Here is a 6,271-nt window from a genome sequence, read left to right on the forward strand (position 1 = left end):
GATCCCAGATTCGGCGGCTATGCGATCGCTCAGTTTCGGCCTAGGGAGAGATCCCTGCTTGGCTTGCCGGTGCTAGCTGCGACGGCACCCGCGGCTGTCGTTTTCCTCCTTGGAGGCACTGCCAAGGCCTTCAGCTGTGCCCATCTTCGAGCTCAGGGGAAACCCTAGGTCCGGGTCTCCCGGACCGGATAGTGACGGAGTCTCGGTGTCGTTCTCCTTCTTGAAGGCACTATTTTGTTCGCTCGCGGTGTCGCCGGTTTTGGCTCTGACGATATTGGAGTTCTTGTGGGTTTGGCAACGCGCTCTTGGCTCGGGTTTGGTAGGTTTAGCTATGATGCATCTTCTGTTTAGGCCGAGCATCCCTTATCACTCTGCTTCAGGCACCATGTTCAAGCCTGCCTGCGTGTTGTGCCCCCTTGTATTAATATTCTTCTTCTTCTATGAATGGAATGATACGCAAGCTTTGCGTATTCGAGACAAAAGAGATCTCAATCGGTGCTAACCATCACTAGTGCAGAACCGGACAATAGCACCGGTTCGTAAGGCCCTTTAGTGCCGGTTCCATAACCGGCACTAAAGTGTGGGCACTAAAGGCCCCCCCCCCCTTAGTACCGGTTCAGCACGAACCGGTGCTAAAGGGAAACCACGTGGCACGAGCCAGCTCCAGGGGCCTGGAGCCCTTTAGTACCGGTTGGTAAGACTAACCGGTACTATAAGGTTTGGGTTTTTTTAGTTTTATGATTTCTTTTTCATTTAATTTTGTGTTTCTATTTTAATTCTTTTTCGTTTGCTGGTATTTTACGATACTACACATTGTACACGTTATATATATAAATAGAATTTCTAGTAGAACCAATCATGCATATATATCATCAATGTCTCACAAACCATCATATTAATTAATTCACACATACACATATGTATAGCTATATACAATTTCTCCTACATATGCATGTTGCCTTCGGAGCCAGTGGCATTAGCCTAATTGGTGCCTTCGGAGCACGATGACAATTGGAAGTGGTTTTCATGGGGGCGGTAGCGGGTAATAGTATTCTCCCTTCGGATTTATGACCTGGTCGAGCAAAAATCCCGCTATTTCCTCTTGAAGTGCTTCTACGCGCTCCGTTTCTAGGAGCTTCGCCCGCACCTCTCTGAACTGTTAAGTAGGAGATCAATATGCATGTGTATTAGTTGTGTGACTAGATATCGATAATGGTGTAAAAATTATGAATAGTGTTTTGACAAGCGTACCCATTCCTGTCTTTGAGATCTGCTCCTTTCGGACGCCATCATGCGAATGTTCTCGCAAACGCAGAATGCACACAGATCAGTCCCCTGCGCCTGCTTCAGGGCCTTTACGAGAATGGAATTTGATCAGATAATAATTAATCAAGCATGATAATTAAAGAGATGGCAGCTAGCTAGCTAGCTAGTACTACTTAATTACTTACCTTGGGTCTTCCCCATTTAAACTTTTCTTTCCATTCGCCTTCTGTGACGCTGATGAACCTTGCCCAAGCCTTGCCCGCCGACAAAGAAAATGAATAAAGGGGTTATTAAATAGTTCATATCATGAAATGACGAACTAAATAGGCCGAGATATATAGTTAATAATGATTGAAATTACCTGTTGACTATCCCAAACAAGATGTTATAGTCAGTTTTTTCTTTGAGTAGTGAGTCCAGTATTTCAACTGTTCCGGCGTCAACTTTAATGATACACAAGACCCAGTGAAATCTGCATGCACACACGTTTGCATGTCTTAATTAAGCAGGCATATGTAATCAAAAAAATATGTAGCTAGCTAGTAGGCAAAAACAAAAAATTTGTAGTACAAGACAGTGTGACTCACTGGAAGTTGTAAGGAAGTAGTATATCTTCATTGTATTTGAGGCGCTTCAAGAAGTCTAGCATGCTGTCCTCTACGGCCTTTTGATGACGTGCATCTATTTTCCATGTGTATTCATTAACGGTGTTTGGGTCAATGAACCCAATGCCATAGCGTCCACCTTTTCTCATTTCATACATCTTCATCCTGCATATAATACCACAGAAAAGAATATAGTGAGGATAATTACAGGTAATGATTGATCAAAAGGATCACTATAGCTAGCTTGAGACTTAAATTACAGAAAGAAATCACTTACAGACAATAGCAACTGACGATAGATTTGTCGTGTGCGTCTTGATTGTATAACTGGAACAGTTCAGAATACTCAACGGACACAGCTTTCTCATGGTAGTAATGCTCCTCCTTGACATTCACCATGAGGGACAATCGATCGGAAATCTTGGTAATGTTCATGTACCATTGATGCAATTCATACATTCTTGTTGGGAGGTTCTTGACCTTGTCTGGCTCGACCAAAGGTTGGTCCCGGACATATTTCCGTTTTATTTCATCCTCTCTAAGCACAGGCATGGGCTCGATCTCGAGGAGTTGTCCAACAGTGATTTTGAGAACTTCAGCCTGCATTATATGCTCCTCCGTTATTACCACATTGCCCACCTCAGGAACGTAAACTGTTTGCCCACAATAATATTGGGCGCGCGTACTGTCACGTGTTGTTGGCACAACAAGCGAGGGTATCGATTGCGCCGCCTGTTCTCCCAGCTGGGGAATGGTTTTCCCGCATTTTTTGACAACTTCTTCTTGTTTGCTCGATCCCGAGCTCGCCTCCTTAAGTAGACGTGCTCGATTTAACTTCCTGATGTGGCGCTCATAGTCTGTGTCAACAGGCTTGGGAGCTGGTGGTTGAGCCATACGAATGAAGTGGTCAATCGTTTCCTCAGGCACTTTCTCCCTTGGCGGCGGTGACGGTTTCGGTGCAAAATGGGCTTCCACCTCGGACTTCGATATGGCTGCGATTTCCTCCTCGGACCTGTCATAAGCCCTCTGCGGAAGAGGCGTGAGGCTTGGACCATATTTATATCGCTTGCCTCCGCCTGTACTTCCTGTACTACCTCGACTCGTACCGCTACGCACCATAGCTGCAGGGTGTCTCTTCTGCGATTGCTGAGGCGACGGAGACGGCTGACGGGGCTGAGTTGGACGAGGAGGAGTGGCTGCCTGAAGCTGTGCCGGACTTGGAGGAGTGGCCTGAGGTTGTGCCGGACATGGAGGAGGAGTGGACGTCTGACGCTGTGGCGGACTTGGAGGAGGAGGAGTGGCCTGACACTTTGCCGGACTTGGAGGAGGAGTGGCCTGACACTTTGCCGGACTTGGTGGACTTGCAGGAGCGGGAGACTGCTAACTCGGTGGCGGACTTCGACGAGGAGTCGGCTGACGCGGTGTCGGTAGCCTTCGAAAGATGATGCAATCCTTTTTCCATAGGATGAATCGATGGTTGGCGTCTCCGAGAAAGCGCTCGTCGTCACCTCCAGGATAGTCAAGCTCTAGCTCCGAATATGGGTCCACCACCTCATCAACCAAGACACGAGCATAGCCCGCTGGAATTGGGTTGCAATGGAAGGTTGCCTCGGGGGGATTTGTAAAAGCAACGGCGTCCGCCACCTTCATGGATATGTTCTTCATTTTGACGTGTAGCTCGCAGTTAGTGTTTTCCGTGATGTCATCCACGGGGTATCTACCCAGCATTGCGTCGTCCGGGGCGGAGCCCACGCTGCTTCTCGGCATGGATGGGGCGGTGCTATCCAATGTTGGATCATTCGCTAGCTGCTGCAGCTGCTGAGACCCCCTTTGCTGGGTAAGTAAGTCGATCTGCTCCTGCTGCCGCTGGAATTTGACTACCAATTCCGCTTGACTTGCTTCCAGGCCTTGAAGGCGTTCATAGTCCCGCTTCCTCTGCTCCTCCTCCATCTTCCTCTTTTTCTCCTCCGCAATCTTCTTTCTCGCACGGGTTCTGTAGTCGGTGTTCCAGTCTGAAAACCCCTCATACCACGGAATAGCACCCTTGCCTCGTGTTCTTCCCGGGTGTTCAGGATTTCCCAGGGCACACGTAAGCTCGTCATTCTCTCTGTTGGGCTGGAACACCCCCGATCGTGCCTCTTCTATTGCAACAAGTATCGCATCGTCGGCTCCCTTCAGACTTGCCCTCGTCGAAACATTGCCTGTCTTCGGGTCCAACTCCCCCCCATGCGCATAGAACCAAGTCCTGACCTTGGGGGGCCAGCTCTTAGTAACCGGAGTGGCACCTGCATCCTCCATCTCTTTCTCAGACTTATCCCACTTAGGCATTGCCACCGCATAGCCACCTGGCCCCAACTTATGGAACTTATCCTTTTTTTGGCATTCTTCTTGTTTATTCTCGACCGTTCCTTAGCTAATTCTGAATCCTTGAATTTCACGAAATCGTCCCAATGAGCACGTTGGTTCTCTAGTGTTCCCCCGAATACTGGAGTCTTCCTTCCTCCCTTGACGTACTTGTCCCATTCACGATTCTTGTAGTTCTTGAATGCAACCGCCATCTTCTTAAGAGCAGCGTCCTTGACTTTCTGCACATCTGCTTCTGTGAAATGATCTGGTAGGGTGAAATGTTCCAAGAGAGTATCCCAAAGCAGATCTTTTTGATTCTTGTCGACAAAAGTAACATCTGGACGTGGAGCAGCGTCCTCTTTGCCTTTTTGTCTTTTGTCTTTTGCTGGCTCTCTCCATTCTTGAAGGGAGATCGGGAGTTGGTCCTTCACAAGAACTCCGCACTGACGAATGAACTTGTCCGCAATCTTCTTAGGCGCTAATGGTTCGCCATTAGGTCTGACTGCCTCGATATTGTACTTTACGCCCTCCTTCAACTTTTTGTTCAGGCCTCATTTCGTCCTTTTGCCTGAAGATTTGCTCGATCCGGATGGCTGAAAGAACAAAGATCGATTCATTAATATATCTTCAAGTCATTTAAAACATGTGATGATCACCAGATACTTGCTTATATAAATATATACACCTCGCCGGTCTTTGTTGTTTCAGGATCAACATGTTCTTCATCATCGTCATAATCGTAGTTCATGACTTCATCAATTCGGTCGTCGCGATCGAATATCATATCACCCTCTCCGGTGTTGTTTAGAAATTCGGAGTCGTTATAATCTTCTTCATTCTGATCATCATCTGGCCCGCGTATCATATCGAACATGGTCTGTTCTACCTCTCTATCGGTATTGTCTGCCATAGCTTTTATTTAACTAATTCAAAAGAAATATAAAACAATTTAGTATTCAAATTACATCGTCTCGAATAATAGATATAATCTCGAATACTTCATCTAGAATAATAGATATAATCTCGAATACATCGTATCGAATAATATATAATATTGAATAGTACATCACTGGCTAGCTAATTAAAGATCGAATACTACAGAAGAATCTAGGACACTCGCGGTTCCTGCGGCGCGGGCGGTGGACACCCAAAGAGAAGGAACCCTCATAGGATCATAGCTGAAGTGAGATCCCCGAAGATACTGCCAGGTATTGGAGAACCTGCCGCCCTCTAATGCAACCATGTAGCGATGGACGTGCTCGTCCTCCTCCCTGACACGGCGACGTACCACCTCCGGTGGGGCCGGGTCCCTTCGCACCGAAACTGGCCCACGCGAACGCCACCAAACGAGATCAGGGTCGACGACGGGACCCGGGGCCGGGTTCCTCATCAAGCGGTGCGCCCCTCTAGGAAGCACCTCCCAGTGCCAGCCCGACGGAGCCCAGTCCCGGACATGGGTCGGCTGGACGTCGTCGCGGACGGGTCGACGGTGAGGATGCGGGCCGGGCATCGTCAAGAACAAATACTAGCTATATGCCCGCAAAAAGTAATATTTTTTTAATGATTGGATTTTGATAACTAAAATTTCTAACATTTCTACTATTTCAAAAATCTATATACTTTTTCATACTAATTAAGCATCTAACACTAAAAACAGAAAACACAACTTCTATACATCCATTAAAAAACTGAAAAACAACATTATATAAAAAATGTCCATACTAATTAAACACTAATTATATACTAATAATAATAATCTAAATTATATACTAATTAAACATAAAAAATTTCCATACTAATTAAACACTAATTTCCATATAAAAGTTTTTGATAACTAAAACAATAATAATCTAAATTATATACTAATTCATGCTTGCGTGTGTGTGTGTGTGTGTTTTGATAACTAAAACAATAATAATCTAAATAATCTAAATTATATACTAATTCATGCTTGTGTGTGTGTGTGTGCTCGGGGACGGGAGGGGTGGCGCCGATGGTGGCCGCCGGGGGCGAGGGAGAGAGGTTAGAGGGGGAGAGCTCACAGCAGGGCGACG

This window comes from Triticum dicoccoides, chromosome 7B (assembly GCF_002162155.2).
Source record: "Triticum dicoccoides isolate Atlit2015 ecotype Zavitan chromosome 7B, WEW_v2.0, whole genome shotgun sequence".
Classification (NCBI taxonomy): Eukaryota; Viridiplantae; Streptophyta; class Magnoliopsida; order Poales; family Poaceae; genus Triticum; species Triticum dicoccoides.